We start from the raw sequence: 27,114 nt of genomic DNA on the forward strand, positions 1-27,114 counted from the left end.
TCAGCCTTTCCTGCCTCAAGTCATAGTAAGAAATACGTTCACATTCTGTTCCTACACACACATATGTATCTGTAGAGGAAACAGAAGTTTCATCAGACTCTACCGTTGATGTATGCTGCACTTTGAATTTTCTATACTGTTTTATTGTTTTTCAAAGGCTGATAGTAACTCATTAAACTGATTTTATGATTCACCAGTGGGTCACACTGTACCATTAGTCATAAGCCTGGCCTAAGCAGGCTATGTGTCTATCCAGTAGACATGGCAGATTCTCCAGAGTTTTGCTGTAGTAATGACTGTTTGGAGTTGCAAGCCTGGTCTCCATCTTTTTCCAATGTGCCTTCTGATTCTACTGCTACCAGGGCTTATATTCACACAGCACTTACTTAACCACATTCCTCTTTGTCATTGTCGGGTCTCCAGCTCAGCCTATGCTGGGACTCAGGGTGCAGCTGAATCAGGGCCTGGGGCTCCCTCCAGGGCTCAGTTTGCAAGAACCAGTAACTCTGGGAGCTTTTGGTTGCTGGGAGAAGGACATAGGGCAGGGCTGTGACAGCTAACCTCTGCTTTTTCCCCATGATGGTTGTTCCTGAGTCCTCAGGAAGCAGGAACTGGAGTTCCAAGTCCATGAATGGTATCTACAAAGGGCTGTGTGCACCTCCTGCAAGGGCGGAGCTTCTCCAACGTCCAGCTGCTCTAAAGAAGAGGCACCTCTCAGGACTCCCAGAAACGAATTGGAGAAGATGGTGTTATCCAATAATTTAAGTAACTTTGTCTTGAATTTGTATTTTCATCTTACATCACTTCTTGGGCTGAGAAGTTCCCTAGATTTATTGCCTTCTGTATAAGTAGGGCTTGCTTTTCCCTAACTCTTTCAAGTGCAAAGTGGGCGACTATCACAGGCTACTCCAGGACTAGGCACCTGTCCTTATTCCCTGTCCCATCCTCTCTGGGATGCTTGACCTTCTTCTCAGTTTCATCCTTCAGCCAGATGAGGACCCATCTTCTCTGTCTTCAGACTTCAGCCTTTCTACCCCCTCCATCATTTTTGACATTTGAGACAGCCACTGAAGTCAAAGCAGATTCAAAAACGTGCCATTCATGGTGTCCAAGAAAGGCAAACGGATCCCCAAATGATTGATTTAGTGGTTGCAGCTGGGCCTGGATGCAGACAGACAGCTAATGAGGTAATTTTTCTAAATGCAAAGTGTAAACAAGATAACAGCTCCCTCCCTCTCTCTGAGTCTCTCTGGGTTTCTCTCCCTTTCTTTCAATTTTCTGCAGAGATGCACGTACCAGTTTGTATTTTATACCTTTACAAGTTGAAATGTGTCCCCTCAGAATGATATGCTGGGAGTCCTAATGCCCAGAATGTGGCCTTATTTGGAGACGGGGTTTTTTCAGAGGTGGTCGAGTTAAAAAGAGGTCATTAGGGTGAGCCCTAATCCATTGGTGCCCTTATGAAGAGGGGACAATTTGGACATAGAGAGAAGCATGCATAGAGGGAAGATGATATAAGGAGACACAGAGAAGCCATCAACTACAAGCCAAGGAGAGAAGCCTGGAACAGATCCCTTCCTCACAGCCCTCAGAAGGAACCAACCCTACTGACACCTTGATCTTGGAATTCCAGCCTCCAGAACAGTGAGACAATACATTGCTATTGTTTAAGCCACCCAGTCTATGGCACTTTGTTACAGCAGTTCCAGCAAACTAATACACACACATTTAAAGTGGTTTGCTTCTGTGTTATCTCAGTTGGTCATTCTCCTTCCTGAGGTAGGGGAGGGCAAAGAAGGTGAAGATTTCCTGTGAAGCTGGTGAGGCTTATTCAGGGCCTTCAGCTACACTGGCCCTTCCAGAGCCCTGACAGGACCGTCTGTGATGTCTCCACGTAGTCACATGTTTCTGTAAAATGAGCAAATGATGCTTAAACTGCCAGGGTTATGACTACTGACTCTTCACGGCAGCTTCCCAGACAGCACACTTTCCATCACGTCATGTGGCCTTCGGGTGGCCACACGGCATTCTTAGACCTGGATAAAGGGCATTTGAGTTGACAATGTAGATAGTTGGGGTTCAGTGGGATACACGTATGGTTTGTGGCCACTCCCACCTATAATTAAATTTTGCTAGTCACCCCAGTGGAGGAATGGCTTCCAGGGATGCTACTACTGCCCTCTGTGTCCATTCACCTTGTAATGGGACACAAAAGTGTAGGCCAAAGTCAGGTCACTGCGTGAAGAGAGCCCATGGCAACCAGCACCAGAAGTGTGTGGGGAGTGGAGAAAAATCAGGTTTGAAACATGGAGCCAGAAGTTGGTTTATGGAAATTCTTCCACTCATCAAATGCATAAAATTATTAGTCCTTAAAAGTTTAGTATCGGATCCTGAACCAAGATTGTGGAGAAGGATGTGCTCTCTCTCCCTCTTGTGGGAACACCAGAATCACAGCTAGCTGCTGGACAATCATCAACAGGAAGACACTGGAACTCAACAAAAAAGATACCCCATATCCAGAGACAAAGGAGAAGCCACAATGAGACAGTAGGAGGGGCGCAATCACAGTAAAATCAAATCCTATAACTGCTGGGTGGGTGACTCACAGACTGGAGAACACTTATACCACAGAAGTCCACCCACTGGAGTGAAGGTTCTGAGCCCCACGTCAGGCTTCCCAACCTGGGGGTCCGGCAATGGGAGGAGGAATTCCTAGAGAATCAGACTTTGAAGACTAGTGGGATTTGATTGCAGGACTTTGACAGGACCGGGGGAAACAGAGACTCCACTCTTAGACGGCACACACAAAGTAGTGTGTGCATTGGGACCCAGGGGAAGGAGCAGCGACCCGAGGGGAGAATGAACCAGACCTACCTACTAGTGTTGGAGGGTCTCCTGCAGAGGTGGGGGTGGCTGTGGCTCACCGTGGGGACAAGGACACTGGCAACAGAAGTTCTGGGAAGTACTCCTTGGTGTGAGCCCTCCCAGAGTCTGCCAAAGAGCCCAGGTAGGCTTCAGTGTTGGGTTGCCTCAGGCCAAACAACTAACAGGGAGGGAACGCAGCCCCACCCATTAGCAGTCAAGCGGATTAAAGTTTTACTGAGCTCTGCCCACCAGAGCAACAGTCAGCTCTACCCACCACCAGTCCCACCCATCAGGAAACTTGCACAAGCCTCTTAGATAGCCTCATCCACCAGAGGGCAGACAGCAGAAGCAAGAACAACTACAATCCTGCAGCCTGTGGAAAAAAAAAACCACATTCACAGAAAGATAGACAAGATGAAAAGGCAGAGGGCTATGTACCAGATGAAGGAACAAGATAAAACCCCAGAAAAACAACTAAATGAAGTGGAGATAGGCAAACTTCCAGAAAAATAATTCAGAATAATGATAGTGAAGATGATCCAGGACCTCGGAAAAAGAATGGAGGCAAAGATTGACAAGATGCAAGAAATGTCTAACAAAGACCTAGAAGAATTAAAGAACAAACAAACAGAGATGAACAGTACAATAACTGAAATGAAAACTACACTAGAACGAATCAATAGCAGAATAAATGAGGCAGAAGAACGCATAACTGACCTGGAAGACAGAATGGTGGAATTCACTGCTGTGAAACAGAATAAAGAAAAAAGAATGAAAAGAAATGAAGACAGCCTAAGAGACCTCTGGGACAACATTAAACCCAACAACATTCGCATTATAGGAGTCCCAGAAGGAGAAGAGAGAAAGGACCAGAGAAAATATTTGAAGAGATTATAGTTGAAAACTTCCCTAACATGGGAAAGAAAATAGCCACTGAAGTCCAGGAAGCACAGAGAGTCTCATACAGGATAAATCCAATGAGAAACATGCAGAGACACACAGTGATCAAATTGGCAAAATTTAAAGACAAAGAAAAATTATTGAAAGCAGCAAGGGAAAAACGACAAATAACATAAAAGGGAACTCCCATGTTAACAGCTGATTTCTCAGAAGAAACTCTACAAGCCAGAGGGAGTGGCATGATATACTTAAAGGATGAAAAGGAAGAACCTACAATCAAGATTACTCTACCCAGCAAGGATCTCATTCAGATTCAATGGAGAAATCAAAAGTTTTACAGACAAGCAAAAGCTAAGAGAATTCAGCACCACCAAACCAGCTCTACAACAAATGCTAAAGGAACTTCTCTAAGTGGGAAACATAAGAGAAGAAAAGGACCTACAAAAGCAAACCCCAAACAAGAAAATGGTAATAGGAACATACATATTGATAATTATCTTAAACATGAATGGATTAAATGCTCCAACCAAAAGTACAGGCTTGCTGAATGGATACAGAAACAAGACCCATATATATGTTGTCTGCAAGAGACCCACTTCAGACCTAGGGACACATCCAGACAGAAAGTGAGGGGATGGAAAAAGATATTCCATGCCAATGGAAATCAAAAGAAAGCTGGAGTAGCAATACTCATATCAGATAAAATAGACTTTAAAATAAAGAATGTTACAAGAGACAAGGAAGGACACTACATAATGATCAAGGGATCAATCCAAGAAGAAGATATAACAATTATAAATATATATATATATATATATATACACCCAACATAGGAGCACCTCAATACATAAGGCAACTGCTAACAGCTATGAAAGAGGAAGTCAACAGTAACACAATAATAGTTGGGGACTTTAACACCTCAATTACACCAATGGACAGATCATACAAAATGAAATCAAATAAGGAAACAGAAGCTTTAGATGACACAACAGACCAGATAGATTTAGTTGATATTTATAGGACATTCCATCCAAAAACAGCAAATAACACTTCCTTCTCAAGTGTGCGTGGTACATTCCCAGGATAGATCACATCTTGGGTCACAAATCAAGCCTCAGTATATTTAAGAAAATTGAAATCATATCAAACATCTTTTCTGACCACAACGCTATGAGAGTAGAAATGAATTACAGGGAAAAAACGTAAAAAACACAAACACATGGAGGCTAAACAATATATTACTAAATAACCAAGAGATCACTGAAGAAATCAAAGAGGAAATCTGACAATGAAAACACGACTATCCAATACCTATGGGATGCAGCAAAAGCAGTTCTAAGAGGGAAGTTTATAGCTATACAAGTCTACCTCAAGAAACAAGAAAAAACTCAAATAAACAATCTAAACTTACACCTAAAGGAACTAGAGAAAGAAGAACAAACAAAACCCAAAGTTAGCAGAGGGAAAGAAATCATAAAGATCAGAACAGAAATAAATGAAATAGAAACAAAGAAAACAATAACAAAGATCAATAAAACTAAAAGCTGGTTCTTTGAGAAGATAAACAAAATTGATAAACCATTATCCAGACTCATCAAGAAAAAGAGGGAGAGGACTCAAATCAATAAAATTAGGAATGAAAAAAGAGAAGTTACAACAGACACAGCAGAAATACAAAGCATCCTAAGAGACTACTACAGGCAACTCTATGCCAGTAAAATGGACAACCTGGAAGAAATGGACAAATTCTTAGAAAGGTATAACCTTCCAAGACTGAGCCAGGAGGAAATAGAAAATATGAACAGGTCAATCACAAGTAATGAAACTGAAACTGTGATTAAAAGTCTTCCAACAAACAAAAGTCCAGGACCAGATGGCTTCACAGGTGAATTCTCTGAAACATTTAGAGAAGAGCTAACACCCATCCTTCTCAAACTCCTCCAAAAAACTGCAGAGGAAGGAACACTCCCAAACTCATTCTATGAGGCCACCATCACCCTGATCTCAAAACCAGACAAAGATACTACAAAAAAAGAAAATTACAGACCAATATCACTGATGAATATAGATGCAAAAATACTCAACAAAATACTAGCAAATGGAATCCAACAACACATTAAAAGGATCATACACCATGATCAAGTGGGATTTATCCCATGGATGCAAGGATTCTTCAATATATGCAAATCAATCAATGTGATACACCATATTAACAAACTGAAGAAGAAAAACCATATGATCATCTCAATAGATGCCGAAAAAGATTTTGATAAAATTCAACACCCATTTATGATAAAAACTCTCCAGAAAGTGGGCATAGAGGGAACCTACCTCAACATAATAAAGGCCATATATGACAAACACACAACAAACATCATTCTCAGTGATGAAAAACTGAAAGCTTATCCTCTAAGATCAGGAACAAGACAAGGACGTCCACTCTCACCACTATTATTCAACATAGCTTTGGAAGTCCATGGCAATCAGAGAAGAAAAAGAAATACAAATTGCAAAAGAAAAAGTAAAACTGTCACTGTTTCCAGATGACATGATACTGTACACAGAGAATCCTAAAGATGCCACCAGAAAACTACGAGAGCTGATGAATGAATTTGGTAAAGTTGCAGGATACAAAATGAATGCACAGAAATCTCTTGCATTCCTATACACTAATGATGAAGAATCTGAAAGAGAAATTAAGGAAACACTCCCACTTACCACTGTAACAAAAAGAATAAAATACCTAGGAATAAACCTACCTCGGAGACAAAAGACCTGTATGCAGAAAACTATAAGACACTGATGAAAGGAATTAAAGATGATACCAACAGATGGAGAGATGTACCATGTTCTTGGATTGGAAGAATCAATATTGTGAAAATGACTATATTACTCAAAGCAATCTACAGATTCAATGCAATCCCTATAAAATTACCAATGGCATTTTTTACAGAACTGGAACAAAAAATCTTAAAATTTGTATGGAGACATAAAAGATCCTGAATAGTCAAAGCAGTCTTGAGGGAACAAAACGGAGCTGAGGAATCAGACTCCCTGACTTCAGACTATACTACAAAGCTACAGTAATCAAGACAATATAGTACTGGCACAAAAACAGAAATGTAGATCAATGGAACAAGATAGAAAGCCCAGAGATAAACCCATGCACTTATGGTCAACTAATCTATGACAAAGGAGGCAAGGATACACAATGGAGAAAAGATAGTCTCTTCAACAAGTGGTGCTGGGAAAACTGGACAGCTTCATGTAAAAGAATGAAATTAGAACATGCCCTAACACCATAAACAAAAATAAACTCCAAATGGATTAGAGACCTAAGTGTAAGACCGGACACTATAAAACTCTTAGAGGAAAACATAGGAAGAACGCTCTTTGACATAAATCACAGCAAGATTTTTTTTGATCCACTTCTTAGAGTAATGGAAATAAAAACAAAAATAAACAAATGGGACCTAATGAAACTTCAAAGCTTTTGCACAGCAAAGGAAACCATAAACAAGACCAAAAGACAACCCTCAGAATGGGAGAAAATATTTGCAAATGAAGCATCCGACAAAGGATTAATCTCCAAAATTTACAAGCAGCTCATGCAGCTCAATAACAAAAAAACAAACAACCCAATCCAAAAATGGGCAGAAGACCTACATAGACATTTCTCCAAAGAAGATATACAGACTGCCAACAAACACATGAAAGAATGCTCAACAACATTAATCATTAGAGAAATGCAAATCAAAACTACAATGAGATATCATCTCACACCAGTCAGAATGGCCATCATCAAAAAATCTACAAACAATAAATGCTGGAAGAGGGTGTGGAGAAAAGGGAACACTCTTGCACTGCTGGTGGGAATGTGAATTGGTTCAGCCACTATGGAGAACAGTATGGAGGTTCCTTAAAAAACTACAAATAGAACTACCATATGACCCAGCAATCCCACTACTGGGCATATACCCTGAGAAAACCATAATTGAAAAATACACATGCACCCCAATATTCATTGCAGCACTATTTACAATAGCCAGGTCATGGAAGCCACCTAAATGCCCATCAACAGACGAATGGATAAAGAAGATGTGGTACATATATACAATGGAATACTGCTCAGCCATAAAAAGGTACGAAATTGGGTCATTTGTTGAGACGTGGATGGATCTAGAGACTGTCATACAGAGTGAAGTAAGTCAGAAAGAGAGAAACAAATAACATATATTAACGCATATACGTGGAACCTAGGAAAATGGTACAGATGAACCGGTTTGCAGGGCAGAAATTGAGACACAGATGTAGAGAACAAACGTATGGACACAAAGCGGGGAAAGCCACGGGGGATGGTGGTGTGATGAATTGGGAGATTGGGATTGACGTGTATACACTGATGTGTATAAAATTGATGACTAATAAGAACCTGCTGTATTAAAAAAAATAAATTAAATAGAATTCAAAAATTAAAAAAAAAATAAAGCACCTTAAAAAGAAAAGAAAAAAAGAACAAGCAAATTAGATGTAAATGGATATAGAGAGTTGGGAAGAGAGATAGAGAATATTACCTTGTATAATTTAACCTTGTGTAATTTTAGCTGACTAAACCTGGATGAATTTGTTATAGTTGTTTTAAATAAGCTTTAATATCAACTGTGTACGTATGTAATACTAAAACTTAATTTTCCTTCGTCTGCTGAAAGGCAAGTTTTCTTGAACTATTGGTCAGCTCCTGATAAGAGATTACAAAAGGATTTTCTTTACCTTTTAATTAATCTTCCTAGAAAGCAAAGATTTTGTATTTTATCAAAATAATTTCCTGTGCTTCATGTTGTCTTTGATTACTTTAGAAAACTGAATCATCTCAACATTAAAAGAGCTGTTTTGTTCACAATTAAAAAAAAAAGTTTAGTATCAGAGGGGTATGACAATTTCTTTGGTTAATAAGAATAATTAAATTATTTTATTAAATGATTATTATAATCAATAATAATAATTAAATAATTTAATGCATACAAATGTATTTTTCTGGATTGTGGGACATTGGTAGTATCTGTCAGCTCTTTAGAATTTGTCGTTTGTTACGATTTCTTTTCTTATTTGAAATATTTGCTTTTGTATCTAATTTTGTTGATTATTGAGCTCCTGCCTCGTGTTAGGCCCCAGGAACCCAGGAGTGAACCAAGCAGGCAGAGAGCTTACAGTCAAGTTGGGGAGGAGGCCGACACCACCAACCCCGCAAAGGGACTGCCGTTTGCACCATCGTTAAGGTGTTCTGTTTCCCTTGGTGGGGAAAGGTGGTCATTTTCAGTAGGAAATACCATTTTCTTAACAACACTTCCTGACGACCACTGCATACGTGGCAGATGAGCAGAGTGAAATAAAAACTGAGTTTAAATTTGGGTGTTGGACGGTCTGCCAGGTTCTCTCTGCAGGAAAGTCATTCAGTTCCAAAACACCGGCCTCACCACAAGATATTAAAATCTGTTCCGCAAAATCGCAAATTACCACCAATTTGGGCAAATGATTCAAACAGAAAGTTATACCTGCTCTTGCGAAGCCTCCACCATATCAGGGAGGATTATCAGACTCAGAGGGGGCTGACCAGGATGGGCTCCTTCATTTGTTTATTCAGTCTTGACCTGAAGGACATACTGATCACTCATCACAGTGATATTTGGTCTTTGGGAAGGTTCAGAGTTGGTACTTTTGCTTCAGCCATGGGAATGGATTTGCTGATGAGAGGACGGTCTTCGAGGTGGGGAGAGTGGGAAAGTGATGATCTGGACCAGAAATGGCAAGGCTCAAAGGGAGGAATTTGGCTAATGCAGACAAGCCTTGATGAGAAGTAAGGAGCTGACATGGTGGAAGGCAAGGGGGCCGGAGGTGGTCGATGGGGGTCTTCCATTCGAATGTGGAGTTTATTCTATAGGTCATAAGGGACTACTGAATATTCCTGAGCCCTAGGGGCAAATGAACACAGCTGTGTTTGAGGATGATCAGCTTGTCAGCTATAGGGCAGGAAGATGAGTTTGGAAGCAGGGATATAGGTTCCTGGTTCCTCTGTTAATTCTGGGGAGAGAGGTTGGACCGCGAGGCTGATGGTGGAAACTGGGCGAGAGTTTGTAACTCAGGGTGTGGGGATGGGAGGAAGAGGTGCTCAAGAATGGAGGGGGTTAACCTGAGGGGCACCACGGGTCCTGGTCTCCAGGCGTAGTGAACAGCAATCAGGCCCCGGGCCATGCTGACCTGACTCAGCATCGTCCAATCATCACCCTCATTAGAACATCTAAGCCCAAGTGGCTGTCTGTGATTGTGTGCTTTTGTACGAATTAATTCATCCTCATTGGAAGGAGCAATCCAGATGCCCAGTGTCCCCCACCCCAACCAGAGTTTGGGGACCAGGGGTGGATGAACTGCTAGGCCAAACTTTCCAAACTTCGGTGGCACTGCAAGAAGGAAGATGTGGGACACATTTGCTGTGGTGAATCATGGCTGTGTCTTCAGCAGGTGCTCTGTGAAGGAAGGTTGGATATCAGAGATATCTTTTTGAGGCTGCTTTATAACAAGCCGTGAGAATCTCCTTCTTTGTTTTACGTTTCACTGAAGCAGGGCCTCTGAACCACGACTGCTTCCCAAACAGCAGTCGAGGCTGCCAATCAAGGCAGTCTTGCACCTGCAGGACGCAGGTGGCCAGAGGCGGCTCTGGACGATCATCAGTCTTTCTCTGCCACACCTTGGGGTCCCCAACTCAGCAGCAGCCACCTGTCTTTGTGTCAACTTTGGCCATGAAGGCAGGATATACCTATCCCAGTAAAGCAGGTCCGCATCCAGGTCCTCTGTTGCTTTTTCTGTTCATCCACTTGCCACCCAGTTGGGCACCCCCTCCTCCGCAAAGCCTTCCATCCCAGCCTAGGTCTCTTCCTCCTGTGACCCTGTGAAGACTAGACTCACTTGGTATTTAGCCTGTGCATCCTGTTTCTTCTCTTAGATATCTTTTCTTTTTTATTTCTTTCAGGTTTGAGCCTATTCTTAGCCTCCTTCAATAAATTCTTTCTTTGAAAGGAAGGACTGTGTCTTATACTTAAGGTGACATAGATCTTTCATCTAAACCCAGATGCTTCCAAGAGTGGTATAGGTGTTGCCGATGCCTGCTAATATTTTCTTGACACTCGCTGTTCTTACACATGCTGACGTTTTCTGACTGCGAGCCTGAGGCCTTTCTCTGTTCACTGAAGCAGGCGGGAAAGGCCAGAGTTTACCTACAACCCAGAAGCAGCCCACAGCCAGTGATGGACAGGAGTTGGCGTGTGGAGGGAGACCCAGCTTCCTCCATTGGGACGGCTCTCCTTTTCACAGTCACCCAGAGGCCCCTAGTGGGGCTCCCCGAAGCGGTAATCTGCTCGTTAATAGACCCTGGATAGACTTCTTCCCTTCCTGTGTCATTTCCCCACCCCCCTACCTTCACCTCCCAAATCAACTATTTGCATTCAAATCTTTGTCTCAGGGAAACTCTGGGCCATTAGTGAGGTATGGGGGCCCTGCTTAAAGGCTTCTTGGTCTGGCACTGCCTAGCCTGGTCCTAGCCAAGAGCGCTCACTCACATTTTGTCAAAGGAGTGTATGAATGGGGAAAAAAATGTTACACTGTACCCCAGCAAGGACACATGAACCAGTTTCTCATGGCACAGAAAAGATACATTTCTCTTGTCCATTCTTGTTTCCCCTCTACTATATAAATATTTCATAGCTTCTCCCCTCTCCTCCAGATGCTAACATCTCCATCCCCCTCCTCACACTCAGCTGATGACTTTGCTTCTTATTTTACTGTGAACACAGAAATCATGGGAAGAGGAGCTTTCACGTGTTCCCACTGTATCTACCTGCCCACCTGCATCCGTGCTTCAGCTCTCCTCCTGCCCTCCTGTTACTGCAGATGAACTGTCCACATTTCTGAGGCCCACCCTCCACGGGGTCCCTGACCTGGTGTCCCTGCACCTCCTGCCGCCTCTGTGTCTCTCTCCTCTTCTTGGCCCTCACTCATTTGTTGCCACTTGGGAAGGCCTTTCTCAGTTAAAATTCCATCCCTCTTAATCCTCATCCCCTATCCTCTGCCTGACGTTTCTCCATAGATCTTCTAACCGCCTGGCAACCTGTACATCTCGCTTCTCGTTATTGTCTGCCCCCTCTCCCCCTTAAATGTATACTCTGTGTGGGCAGAAATCTTTAGTTTGTTTATTACATTAAAAAAAGTTCATGGAAAAAAAAAAAGTTCATGGAAAGAAGAAAGGTGGAAAGGCTGTCAGTTGTTTGAAGTGAGAGAATTAAAAATTATTTAGAATGTAAGACCAGAAATGGACCTTAGAAATTAATCTAGTCCATGTCTCTTGTTTTATATGTGGGGAAATGGAGGCCCAGAGGCCCCCTGGCAGTTAGATGAAGAGCTGGGATTGGAAGCTCCCAGTCTCAGGGCCCCAGTTTGGGGTTCATTCCACAGCTAATCGTCCCAGACCTCCTGGAGTTCTAATCTCTAGTTCTGTGATCCTTGGGGGTTAGCTTACCCTCCGTGCCACCGGCCGTTAGTCACTGTTTCTCTAATGTGGCATTAGCTCCCCCAGAGACCAGGAGCCCTCAGGATCATGAACTGGGGCTTCTTCCTCTGAAACTCCCAGTGCGTAACCCAGTGCTTTAAGTGACGTGAGTGGGAGACCCTGGGGAGGCGCCCTGCCCACCACTAAGCCCATGACTTTAATGAGAGCTGCTGTTACTGAGCGTCCTCCAAGTGCCCTAGGGGCTTACAGTACATGAATACATTAATCTGGGAAAGTGCCTGGAGAGGTAGGCACTGTTTGCCCATTTTATGGATGAGACACTGAGGCTCAGAGATTTGGGCAAACTGCCTCAAGCTAGAAAGTGCTGGGGCCAGAATTCATTCCCACTACATTATGGATGGAGAGCCATTCGGTGGAAGAGTGGAGGAAAGAAGGCAGATTAGAAAACTTACACTTGGCCACGTGCTTTTCCCTGAGGCCTGTATGTCCCGCAGGAAGAGACAAAGCTGTCCTTTAAACACGGTGAGCTCAAGAGCTCAATGACTGAGCTGGATTCTTTCCTGAGACAGTTTGGATCAGGCAAGGGAGGGAGGAGGAGCGTGCTAGGTATTGGAACAAGGCAGGGGGCCCAGAAGTGGTGCAGGGGTGGGGGGGATGGGAGAGCAGGACCACCAAAAGCAAATTCTGCCCAGTTCACAATTTAGCTGGTGGCGCAGGACAAGGAGTCAACAAATACTGATCGACTGGTTGGTTGATTCCCTCTGACACATCCTACTTTAGCCTCAGAAACAGAACCCAAGGTGCCGGACTCTCTGGATTTAGGACTTTAGTAATAAAAATTTTCAAGATGGAACCAAATAGAGATCCGCACTGAGCTGAGCACTTTGCTTTGCAAGTAAACTGCACAGTCCTTGTAGCCACAGCAGGCTTTGAGAAGTAAAGGCTGGGTTGATCTCCTGGCTGTGAATCTCACAATGCCGCCATTGGAAGTGTTGATTGATATGCTAAGATTCTACAGTGAGCATCACACCTGCCTCTTCAGGACAAGATAAATAGTATTTAACAACTTTATGGGCAACTCTGCGGAGGGAGGGCCTAGCCTGCCTCGGTGGCTGCCAGGCCTGTGCGAGACCTGTGCTTCCACCACACAGCAGATGGGAGGGGCAGAGGATGGACGAGATCTAGTCCAAAACTGTGGCTTCACTGAAGGGGAAACAGCCTCCGGGCTAGGCAAATCAGCCAGAGAAAGGGATCTGGCTAGAGGCCACCAGAAATACACCTGGGCCTTTTCATGTCTGTCCCTGGACCTTGTGCTGTGGCATTTTGGGCAAAATGGATGTATACGTGTCGTGTCTAGATACCTAAAAACTCCACACCGAGGCCACAGTCTGGACACGCTATGTTCTTATTAAAGAAAGGACCACCTGGGCAAAGGCTTTAGCTAGAAGGACACCTAGAAAAGGTTTCCATTTCCCTGAGCTGGAAGAACTTAAAAGGAGAACATGAACCACGTCTCAGGAAACTGCAGCTCCTGGGACTTGTACTGGGAAGAAAGTTGCTAGTGTAGCCATTTTGGAACAAGACAACTACAATATCGCCTGGAAGAAAAGGAATATATAACAAGAGCAGATGGAAAAATAGTCCCTGAAAGTGTGAGATTGCTGAGTTTCTCTCTGAGCTGCTGCCTTAGCTCAGGTCTTCATCGTTTCTCTCCCAGACTCTTAGAATTGCCTCTTCAAATGATTTTTTAAGATGATGAAAATATTTTAAACTACAAAAAAATACAGAGCAAAACGAAACATGTGTTTACCACCACAGTTTAACATATATGTACATATACGTATACATTATATATGCCTGTATACATTATATGCATATAATACATACCGCAGACTGGGTGGCTTAAATAGTAGAAATTTATTTCCTTGCAGTTCTGGAGGCTAGAAGTCTAAGATTAAGGGTGTCGGCAACGTTGGTTTTTTCTGAGGCCTCTCTCTTTGGCTTTCAGCTGCCATCTCCTCCCTGTGTCTTCACATGGCCTTCTGTGCCTGTCTGTGTCCTTACCTCCTCTTCTTATAAGGATACCAGTCACAGTGGATAAGGGCCCCCCTCCTGATGTCACTGTAACTTATTTGCCTCTTTAAAGACTCCATCTCCAAATACGGCTACATTCTGAGGTACTGGAGGGTTAGGGCTTCAATGACAGACCTTGGAGTGTGGGATGCAGTTCATCCCAAACAGCTATTATTATTATTATTTCTTTTATAAACAATTCTGTAATAAACATCTTTGTGTATGTCTCTGTGAACCCATGGGAGAGTTTCTTTGGGGCCAATATTGGAAAGTGGAGTCCTGGATGCAAAGATGTGCACACCGCAAGTTTATTAGATATTGACAAATTGCTTTCCAAAGCAGGCCTATAGGATTCTGTGTATGTTTGGTATTGTCAGACTCTTAGCAATCTGATAATTGTGAAAAGACAGCACATTGTGGTCTTAATTTTAATTTCCTTGATTGTTAATGAGGTTTACATATATTTAGGGGCCACTCATGTTTTCCAGTCTACAACTTGTTGTTCATAGCCTTGGCTATTTTCCTATTCTGTTTTTATCTTACTGATCTGCAGGAAATTGATACCTATTCTAGATGCCACTCTTCAGTTAACTACAGTTATCTCTTATCGGGTCTCCTGGCTTCCACCGTCTCCATTTGTCAATTCCTCTTCACGAATTTTTACCCTCTTTCCAGTGACCACAGGATAAAATTCAGACTTGGTAGAGCATTCCAGGCCCTCATGATCTAGCTGGAACCTAACTTTCCAGCCTCACTCCCTCACCACTCTCTCTAGATTCCCGCCACTCAGGACCTTTGTGTGCTGTTCCTGCTGCCTGGAATGGCTGGCTTCTCCTTTGCTGACTGCAGAAATCACATCCTTTCAAATCCAGCTCTGATGTCAGCTCATGGGTAAGACCCCAAAGTCCCTGGGCAGAGACACAGGACAGCTTCTGCATACCATCACCATGGCACCTGCCACCTGCCGCTAAGGTTGGTGGTTGAGTTCCATTTCCTTGGCCAGAACGTGAGCCCCACCAAAAGCAAGCGATTTCCCCCCCTTTATTCACCTTCATGTTTTCAATATTAGTACATGATAAGTGCTTGACGTTGGCTGAATTTTATTTTTTAAATCCTGAGATGTTATTTATTTATTTTTAAAATATTTATTTATTTATTTGGTGTGCCAGGACTTAGTTGCGGCAAGCAGGCTCCTTAGTTGTGGCATGAGAACTCTCATTTGCGGCATGCATGTGGGATCCAGTTCCCTGACCAGGGATCGAACCCGGGCCCCCTGCATTGGGAGCGCTGAGTCTTAGAACACTGAGAGGTGGTTCTAGAAAAGCTACAGCAATGTTAAGACAGGGTAATGAAAATGTAGTGTCTAGAAGGAGACAGTAGTTCTATTCTTCTCTCATCAAATCATCATTGGACTGTTGAGTTCCAAGCATTATACTTTAAGGGGGGGCGGGTGGGACACAGACCAACTAGAGTACCTTCCGGAGGGAGGGCAGCCAGGAGAGTAAGGGAGTGAGAGTCAACGTCATCGGAGGCAGGACGGACAGATCCAGGGCTATTTATCCTGGAGGCTAGAGGAAACAGAGCAGGTGTTAACTTCTCTTCAAATGCCACGTGCAAAGGGGCTGCCTTTTGGAACAGGGAATTGAAATGTCCTGTATCATCGAAAGAGATACAACCAAGACTGATGGAAGAAATTTACAAAGAGATAGATTTCTGCCAAATAGATTAAGAAATTTTAAGCACCTGGAGCATTAGAAGATGGTTTGGCTGCTTCAAGGAGTGAGGGCTGCTCTGTCGGGGGAAGTATTTATGCAGTGGCTGGGTGGTAAGGCATAATGTTCAGGGGGCTTGGGGATCAAATGGTGATTGGGTCTGGATTAAAGGACCCTTAAGGTCTTTTCTAAGCTGAAATTTCCCAAGTCCACGACTTCGAGTCAGATAGATATAAACGGGAGACCAAAGTCTCAAAGCATCTTTGAGTCTTGTTAAATGCAAGTTACTCTTTGATAGGCAGGACCACCTCTGGCTGATAGTGTTTCACTGCCCACTGCCCCACCCAAGTCCTGATACTGTCTTAAGCAACTCCATAGCTCTATGTCAGATGTCAGACAATATGCTGTCTGTGCTTCCCACCTCCACTCTCTTGGGTAGCTACTCATGTGGCCAGACCCTAGACCAGTGGTTCTCAGGCTTTACTGTTCACTAGAGCAATCTGGATAGCTTGATAAAAGCACAAATTCCTGGGCTGTAGGAGTGGAGCACGGGATCTAGGCTTAAGCCACCCAGTGCACTGCATTCCCATGGCCCTCATGATGGGTCTAGGGATGGGCATGTGAGCAAGTGAGAGCTGATAAGATCCCATGAGACACTTTAGGGTAGATGGTGATACTCTTTTCCTTTGGCTTAGACATCATTAGGTCTGAGGCTGCCACCATGGCCATCTTGTCATCAGGAGGAGAGTAGAAGCAAAGCCAGGATGTGGGAAGATGGAGTTGAGATTGGGGAGAACTGGTTCTAATGACACAGTTGGAGCTCTGAATCCAAATATCCCTGAAGCCAGGCTATCCCTGGGTTTTGTGGTTATCTGAGAGAATTAATTCTGTCTTCTGTTTAAGACATTTGAATTGGGTTTTCTGCCACCTGTAAGTTCTTAAGTGATACAGACTCGAACACCGTTCTTTGTGCACAGATTTGATTGGGTTGGGCTGGCAGGAGGAGCGTGCTTAGTTGTCAACCTTGTGTCTTTGCAAAGCTGCAGGCTGCTGTGCTGGCCCCAGTGGGTTAGCCTCTATTATGGACTGAGGATCCATTAGGTGCCAAGCATTCTGCCAGGTGCCATAAGTGATAAACAGAAACAGAAGACTTGATCCTTTCCCTCAAAGAGTTTATGCTCTACTGGATGCAAGACAAACGTGAGGCAGCTGTCAGGAGTGACGCGGGGTTAGGATCTTGGCAGGAGTCACTGTGGACTGGGTTGGTCAAGGAAAACTTCATGGACAAGAGGGCTTGTGTCATGCACTTAAAGAGTGTGTGAGTGAGAAAGAAAGGAAGGAGACTTTATTAAAAGCTGGAACACCATCTCCAAGCACCTTATGTAAACTATGAACAGTATATGGGCCATAGAATAGAAACAAAGAGTTAAATACAATTCCATATACTAATATCACACAGTATGCTTTGGATGATATAATTATACAAGCACATGTATCCGGGAAGTAAGATTAAATAACCTAAGGGCCTAGGAAGTAGAGACATTTTGGGTTACTAAGATACTAACCCTTTGTGGCTGACAGTGGCTTAAAATGTTTAATTGGATAAATCACATGTTTTGAAAGTTGCCAGGTTGTGTGTGTTTCTGCAGCTTTGCAGGTTAATTGCTCTGTTAATTCTGGAACAGGGTTTGCCTCCTCTAAAACTGATGGTAGATTTAATCTTCATAGCCTCTCCCTATCTTTCCTACGAAAGTTGGGGTAGAGTCAACCCTGAACCATACTGAGTGCTCATTCCTGTTTTTAGAATGGGGTTTACAAAAGTCCTATCCAATGGGCTTGCTCTCCTGCCTCCTAAACTGGGAGGATCTCACTTCCTACCAGCACTGAGAACCCTGGGACAGTACCTAAAGTCCTTTCCAGTCCTTCATCAGGTGACTTGGAATCTTAGTGCTTGCTAGTTCCATACTCATTCCCTGTATAATACCAACAGACCCTTGTTTTGTTTTACTTGTTTCTGCTCTATCTATACAGCTAATTCCTTGGAGAAAAGGGCCATATTTTTTTTTGCCACACTAATGTCCATCACCCTCTCCCACTCTAGAACCTCACCCAGTGCTTTGTACATAGTTGGCACTCAATATGAAGTTTGCTGGGAGTTCCCTGGTGGCCTAGTGGTTAGGATTCTGAACTTTCTCTGCCGTGGCCCGGGGTTCAATCCCTGGTCAGGGAACTGAGATCCCACAAGCCACGCAGCCAAAAAAAAAAAACTTTGCACAAGCAGAGGATGTGTACATTTAATTCTGCCATTAGTGTTTGGAAATTCATCTTACTCCCGACTGATGAGAATTACACCAGGAGTCGGGATCATAGTGGAACAGGTCTTTACCCTCCCCCATGTTACCTTTCCATCTGCAGGTGTGCACCTGAGAGCTCCCTCTTCCATCACTGAGCCCCAGGCTTGAGTTTCATTGGTCACTGCTCCTTGAATGTGCCCCAGCAAGTCCTTTTTCCCTGGCCTATCATCCTGCTCTTCAGAGCGGAGTTCCTCCATGACCATGTCATTAGGCTACAAGACCCCATCGCCATCAGCGATGAGCTAAGGAGGGGCACAGGGTTGCCAGGGATAGACATCTACATCTCATCTCAGAAAATAAATGCAAATCCATTAAAAGGGTGTCTTATGGTGGTTCTCCCTGGCAAATGACCATCCCTACAACAGCCTATCTCTGATGCCAGAATTTTCATCTTTTGGAATTAAAGCACTGTTTCATGTTAAACTAAAGGCTCTTTCCACCCATCACATTAAACTCTGATCACATATTATTATCTTAGTGTGAGTTTCTATGGGCTTTCAAGTGTGCAGATGACAAGAGGAGGGGGGGGTTGCCGAGGAAGGGAGACGACTAATCAGGACACGCTGATGGAGTGGAACGGTCCAAAGAATCAGTGTGCCTGGAGGTCACGGGCAGGAGGAATGTGAAGGAACAGTCTTCAGGTCAGCCTTGAGTTTGCAGTGAGGGGAATAACAGAGCCATGGAACCTGGATCAACAAACCTCTTTCCTACCTTCGTTTACTTACTCAACACACATTCATCAAGCGGGTAAGAGCATGGATCATTTTACAGCCAAACGGTGGTACTTTTTAGGGTGAAAGAGGTCACTGTTAATATCTATACTGGGATAATGGGCAAACCTAGATGTACAGTCACCTTAGTGACACCTGCGAGACTTCATGCAGGACAGACATAATTACCTGCCGCACAGGGACACCTGTAAAAGAGATGGGAAACAATGACATGGTGATAAGACCAATACAAACAGAGAATATCTTTTCTACGTACCAGGCAACTCTGCTAAGTGACTCATTTAATCCTTCCTGTGGTTACTGATCTTATACCCATTACACAGATGTGGAAACTTGCCAACACCCTATGGCTGGGCAGAAATGGAGCCAGAATCCCAAGGCCGGCAAGCCAGGCTCTTCTGCACCAAGAGAAGAAAAGACACAGCACAGAGGGGGCTTCCAAGGAGGGAGGCAACTTCCATCTGGGGAAACCAGCTTGGGTATCCTGGCAAAGGAAGCATTTAGTCTGTTCTGTGAAGGAGCTGAAAGAAGAAGAAAAGGTGGAAAAAATGGTGGAATTAGAGGCATAGAGGCAGAAAAAAAAACGGGCTTATTTGTAAGCAGAAAGAATTAGGTTTTGGCCAGGTCATTTTGGAATTAATAATAGTTAACAATTATTGAGGGCTTACTAAGGATTGTGTCTTCTGATCACCATAGCAACCTGTGACGATGCAACTATTTTTATTTTCATTTTACAGATGAGACTGAGGCTGAGAGAGGTTAGATAATTAGCTGCAGGTCAATCAGCTGCTAAGAAGTGCATCTGGCAGTCTGACTCCGGAGGATACACTCTCAATCCTTGTACTACACCACCTTCTCGTGGGGTGGGTGACATGCCTGAAAGAGAGATTCTAACTAGGCAGAGAGGACTTAATTTATCGTGGACATGGCGTAAGGAAGTAGAGGAGGAAAGGGTGAAGGGCCATGCTTTTGACACTCTGTGCCGGGTGAGAAGAATCAGGGAAGCTCATTTTCATGGAGCGGTGTTGGTTTTTAATTTGTTGGGGGAGGGAGTATTGGTCGTGGGTGTCCTGCTTCGAATCTAACTCATGAGCTCTAGCAATTTCTCATGAAGCCTAGTGTATGGCTTCAGTTTCCCTTTATATAAACCAATGAGGTTCTCTGAGCAAGGGATTCAGGACACTAGAATATTAAGTAACTAGGCTGGCTCTGTCAAGAGGGTCAGGAAGTGAGATGAATGTACATCATTATGGCCTTTAAAGTGTCTGGGCATTGGCTGTCACCCACTTCTATTGAAAATTCCAGTTCCCTCAAAGTTCTTTGAAGAGAAGCTAGAAAAGGGAAAGGGGACAATGTCCTTGACGTCTTTTGAATCAGTTGGGACGGACTTCCTTCTTGAGGCTGCAAAGTAACGTTCTCCAGCCAGGCTGAGAAGGTCAAGGGTCAGTTCACAGACAAGTCAGGAATGAAGAGGCTCACTGCCAGCCTCCTCTCATGGGAGTGTGTTCCTGTTTCAGCAAATGTCAGCTCCCTTGAGGCTGGTACTGCTTCCAAAAACCTGGATGAGTCTTCCCATGCCTGGAGGGTAGACCATGTTGGCAAAACCTGGATGGGTCTTCCTATGCCTGGAGGGCTAGACTATGTTGGCTTGACATTCGCTGCCACTTGCCTTGGGCACCATGCCTATGGGACTGGATCGTGCTCACCTGGCCCCATGATCAGGGTTCCCAGGAGGCTTAGCAACATCTCAGCTCTAATAGCCCTTGATTATAAGCTATTATATACTTTTTCTGTAGAAATCAATTCTTGGATTAAAAATACTACCTATTCACTAACATTTGTGATATAGCTGTGAGCTAGAGTTAAGGAAACACAAATACCCATCTAAGTGCAACTGATAGTGTTCCACCATTCCAAACATTATCAGTGACTGCTCAGTGGTTCTCTGGTTTTCCATTCTGCTTTAAAAGAAACTTTATGCACATATTTATTTATTCAACAATTAGTTAATAAATGCCTCCTGTGTAAGGGACTAAGCTTGCCGGTGGAGTTGATGTTGCAAAGACAGAAACCGTCCTGCCCTCATGGAGCTTCTAGTCAGAAGGGGAGTGAGGCCTGAAGTAGACAATGACACAGGCAACAAATAAAAATCGCGAGAAAGTCGACGAGGACAAGTGAGGTGTTTAAGGCACCCAAATCTTCCAGCTTGCGCGCACGGTCTGAGTAAATATGTTCACCTACATTTTTTCTCTATAAAACTTCAGGTTTTATACCATTGTATCTGCGAGGCCATTTCTAGTGCGATTGTAACTCTCAGCGGTTGCAGCAAATCTTCTCACTGGGTTGACTTATTTACCCCGAATGTATGATAAATTCCAGCCTGATTCCTGCAGCATTTCAAGAGACGTTTTGTGATGAAGCCAGAGAGAACAAGCTAAAGAACCCTTTTTACTCACCCTGCAGCTGACGCAGCTGTGAGCGGCCGAAACGAGCCCACCAACCTCTGACACCACTTCTCACAGGGGCACCAGCGGCGGTGCACTCAGTTAAGGCGGGCTTGTCTGCCTGCAGCTTCCCTATAAATTGGACTTAATTAGGGAGGGATAGAGGTTTTCTTCCCCTTGCTGTTGAAAGGATGACACTTGAGGTAGTGTGTGGCATTTCTCTCCCCACTCAGGAACATCAGGGTCCCAGGTCATGGTTCCATCGCTGCCTTCCCGTCCCAGGTTCTGAGCCAATCCAAGAGAACTCAAGGGCAGGGTTAGCTAGACTCCTGCTACTTCAAAATTTTATAGTTTCCAACTCCTCTACCATAAGCCTTGTTGGCTTCCATGATATGGGCTCTAAATAAAGACTCAACAAGAAAGAAGGCAGCAAGTCACGAATTCACCACTGCTTTGAACTGGGACATGAAATACTAGAATCATGGCTTCTCCTTACCCTTTTCAGCCGCCATTGCTCTTTTGTAGAAATGGAGAAATGGAAGGAGGTACCCTGTGTGTCATTGAATCTGACTGGTCTGCCAAATTCTGTCAGTCTGGTCCAGAGGTGGCTTCTAGGAACCACCATTTCCCCTCCTGCATCCTGCAGGTGAATGGTTCATGTACTGGATCAGAATCTCCGAGTTCCTGCCCCACACCAGGCACTGTCCCTGGTGCTCAAGATGCAGAGAGGAAAAGGGCCCTGTCTCTGCTCTCAGGCTGCTCGCAGTGTAGCAAAGGCTACACAGATGTGTTTTGGAGTCTCTCTGTGGACGCTGAAGCGTGGAGATTGGGATGGGGAAGGTGGAGCCGGTACAGCCTTCCTCCACTGCAGAGGAAGGTCTAGTGGAAGCTTCTCAGAGTTTCTGCAGGTGAAAACTGAGGATGAACTACGGCATTGGGTGAGTGCCGAACACTATGGAGGACCGGTGAGTTGGCCACACGCTCTGCTGCTAGGTGAGCACGGGCACCAAGAGGCACCATCCTGTGGGTCAAGCACACGCAGGGTGGGAGATGACCAGACGCAGACCAAACCGCTCCAGGGTCTGTGTGGTCAGGCTCCCGGCCAATGGTGGAAATATCACCAGGAGGCCCTGGGAAGGGGTGCTGGGGACCCAGGTGAGGAGCTTGCAGGAGGCTGGGCAGATTCTGGAGGGCACCTTCACGTGGAAGTTTGCTGTCTGGGTGATACGGCTTCCTCTGAGCTTCAGATAAGAACCCAGCCTCGCCAGCACCTTGACTTTGGCTCTGTGAGACCCTAAGCAGAGAACCCAGCTAAGTCATCAGAATTTTGACCAACAGAAACTGTGAGATAACGAATGGGTGCTGTTTTAAGCCTCTACATTTGTGGCCGTTTGCAGCGTAGAAAATGAACACAGTGGGTCAGAACAGCACAGAAGCAGGAAAGCTGTCTGGCACGTGCGCTTCTGACACAGGACAATACACCCCTTGGGTTTCTCCCTTGTTTCCACTATAAGGACAGAGGCTGAGGCCAAAGCAGAAGCTGGCAAGGAACGACTCAGCCTCACCTGTGCTGAGATCACGGCTGCAAGCTCGCGGCACGTGCCGAGGGGGGCCTGGGGGGCAGGAATGTTTTGTTTCCAGAGCGGTTTGTGACTGCGAGTTTCCAAACAGAGGGGAGGCCGGGCCCCCCTATGGGTCTGTGAGGCATCAGCGGTCTCCCCCTTATCAGAGGTCTCCTCCTGAGCTGAACTCCGATCTGATGTCCACAGGTAATCGGGTCCCTACAATGGAAGTCTTCAGGTCTTAACAAGATGGCCGAGGCCAGTTGTGGCCCCACGCTATCTCCGCCCCAATCCGAGGTATACTCCGGGGATTATGTCAACTTTTAAGATGTATCACTCTGGATTAAGCTCAGGCACTATCAGTCTTTAGGAGTTCACCGTTAAACACGCGGAGCTAATTCTCTGTTATTATCTCCTACAAAGGAAGCGGCTTCTCAGCTTCTCAGTTCTTTTCCAGCTCCAGGATGGGAAATGAAGAAGAAAGTTTTAAGGGGAGACTGTGGAGACATGAGCCCAGGAGCCCAGGACTGGAGGGGCCTGGAAGGTCGTGAGGTTCAGCCTCCCATTTGTGGCCAGCCTCTGGGTGGGGTGGTGGTGCCAAGCTCTCCTGGAATGATTCCAGAGACAGTAGATTCACTACCTAGCAATAGGAGCAGCACATCCTGGAGACTCAAATGGACACGTGCTCCTGATGAGGAGTTGACATCTTTCCCTGTAGCTTCTATACTTGGGACAATACTACCCCTTGGGGCCTCACAGACGCTCGTCCTTCACATTCATTCACTCAGCACACTTTTACTGAATGCCTGTTGTCGGCTGGGTAAGGAGCAGACTTTTGGGGGAGTGATAAGACTCGGGCACAGCGCCAGCAGCAAAGATGGGGCCCCAGTGCTTGAGGAGGGCATTCGGCCCCTCTCCAAATCCCCCTTCTCTGATGGGACAACCCTGAGCCCCTCATTTTTGGGAAAAGCCATCCTCCAAGGGGCTCTGCCCAGCACAGAGCAGAGTGGGCTTATGCTAGATGCTCTGCTGGTGTCCACCCAGACAAGACCATAGGAACACCACAGGCAGCCACGAAATCCTTGCTGTATCTCAGCTTCCTCCTCTATAAAATAGGAATAATAATTGTTCCTACCTCATAGGGATGCTTTAAGGTAGAATGAGTTAACCCATGTAAAGTGCACAGCACCGCGCGTGGCACACAGTAAGTGCTCCATCAATACCATCATCAGCATCCCCAACCCCACCCATCCCCCTCATCATCCTACTAGCCATGCCTTCGGAGCCGATGGAAAATGAAACCCTTCTATTTTCCCTTGGTGTCTACATTCTTCTTCCCTGGCTCCCATCTGGTCTGTTGGGATAACAGAAACAGCTACCCTTTATTGAGCACTGTGCATGTGTTACCCATCATCCTCTTGTATCTGTACAGAAGCCTTGGGAGGTAGGTATTATTATCTCCATTTTACAGACTAGACAACTGGGTCTTTGAGAGATATGAGTGGCCCAGGGCTACAGGGCTGCTGAATCCCAGAGCCCAGGATGCAAACCCAGATCTAAATGTTTCTGCACTCTTTACTATCTGCTGGAGGCCAGAGTCAGTGCCTGTCACCAACGCATGTTCCCTGTCACCAGTTGTAAGTCACCCACCAACAGTGGGCTCGGTGGGTCCCTTTCATCCTCATCCAGGTTGCTGCCTGAAGTTTGAAGTCCCCCAGGGCTCCAGATCCAACCTGGTAAGGACAAGTCTGACCAGGCTGGGTAGAGAGAGCTTGGGGAGTGGGGATCGTTGAGTGACAGGAGTCACAGAGGAGGGGAGGAGAGGGACTGGGAGGGACTGGGAGGGAGTCTGAAGCCAGACTGTCTGGCATCAGGACCACCACCCACTGGCTCTGTGACCTCTGGGTCTCAGTTGCTTTCGCTGTAAAATGGAGAATCAAATAATGGAACCTACTTTATTGGCTGGTTGTGAAGATTAAGTGAGAAATATTATAAAGTTTTTGCTGCAGAGCTCCATCTAGGCTAGCTATTACTACTACTACTACTACTGCTACTACTATAGTTTCCCAAGCATGGTCAGTGACTGCTTTTCCTTCATCAGAGGCAGAGCTAAGGCACAGACTGCCAGCTAAGGGAGAGCGGGGGCTGGCAGCAGAACCACCCCCCGCTCGTCTTCTCCTTCCCTGCTCTCACCCACTCAGAGTCAGGCCTCAGCTCCCATCCCTGCTTCTCCAAGCCCTGGTCAGGCACGCGCACCTCAGAAATGCCACATGCGTTGCCAAGAAACCACCTTCCCCGTCTATTTTAAAACCTTGTCAAGCTTTCTGTTTAATGTTTTAAAAGGCTGTGTTCTAAAGAGGGACGTGGTTAAGTAACTTATGGTACATCAACCTGATGGGATATTAAGCAGCCATTAAAGTGATAATTATGAGGATTGTGTAGCAAGATGGAAAATGCTTATAGATTAATATGAAATGGAAAAACAGGATAAAAAAGTGGATCACACAGTGATTGCAACTAATCAAAACTACATCCCTATGAACAGACACAGGAATATAGTAGCAACCCTTGTCCTTCTTTTATTGCTGTTTTCCCTTCCTTTCTCCTTCCCTCCCTCCCTCACTCCTTCCTTCCTTTCTTCCTTATCTTTCGCTTCCTTTCATTCAACAGCAGTTTACTGAGCTCCTACACTGTGCAGACACTATGCTCATTACCCAATTTAGAGAGGTGAAGAGACAGTTTCTGCCCTCTAGAAGTCTAACAAGAGAGATGAATCTGCAAACAAATAATCTCGGCAGGTCAGAATATAAATTATTCAATGTGACAAGGAAAGTAATTAACTGCTGAGGGGAATCAACAAAGCTTCCCTAATTGGTAACCCACTGGTTGAATTGGAAAGCGTTCAGTTGGAGGGGAAGAGGGTTCCAGGCAGAGGGACCAGCAAGTACAAAGGCGAGGAGATGTGGGAGAATGGGGTTCACATCTCTTTGGACCTGTGGTCCACTGGCTCCTGGGCTCTGTGTCCAACAGGGAAGTGAAGGGATTGTACTTCCACCTGACATTACTCTCATGGGTCAGGGGTGCCTCAACCCCATAACTGTATTTAGGATCCCATCATAACCCTGGCATTCAGGAATTTATCAAAATCATGTGAATCCATCTGATAGTTTCATAAGCTCTGTGGGTGTGAGCATGAGCTCCTAGACCCTCTGTTCGTCCCCATCACCCAGGAAGCTAGTTGGAAATAGAAGTTTGCCTCCGTTCAGAGTGTTTGGGTGCTACAGATCAGGTTCATCAGCCTCGTTTCAGGAGCGAGGAAATTGTAGCCCAGGGAGGAGAAGTCAGTGATTTATCAGTCACCTAGCAATTGACTGGCTTGAATTTGGTTCTTCTGGCTCCAAAGCCAGCGCTCTTTATTTCACCTATGTCGCCCTTCCTGCGGAGAACAGCCTAACCTTTTCCCTCCCGTGAACCAGCACTTCCCTGCTTGCTCTATTCTTACCTCTCCTCAACTTCAAGGTCAAGCAGCCCTTTCCCAACACTGTAAGGTGTTGTAGACAAGCCCTCCTCCTTACTCACAACCTTCATGCTTCCATCCTCCCCAACTTCCCCTTTGTAGGCAGTCCAACGCCTGATCCATCTGCTCTGGGGAGCCACTTCTGGGTCTCAAGGTCACGTGTCTTGTCCCTCCTCTGCCTCCAGCTCCCTGCTCCCTTGAGAAACCAGGTTTAAGTAAGGCATTCGGGCTAGAGCAAGGAAAAGTGGCAAACTGGGAAAAGCCTCCAGGGCTCCCATCCTCCTTCCTTACCAAGAGAAGATCTTCCTGAATCTGCATCTCAACCTCTTCATCTGGCGATGGTGGGGCACTTCCTAGTGTTTGAACGCAAGGACCTCGAGTCTCACCAGGACTGGAAGT

The sequence above is a fragment of the Stenella coeruleoalba genome (assembly GCF_951394435.1).
Source record: "Stenella coeruleoalba genome assembly, chromosome: 10".
Classification (NCBI taxonomy): domain Eukaryota; kingdom Metazoa; phylum Chordata; class Mammalia; order Artiodactyla; family Delphinidae; genus Stenella; species Stenella coeruleoalba.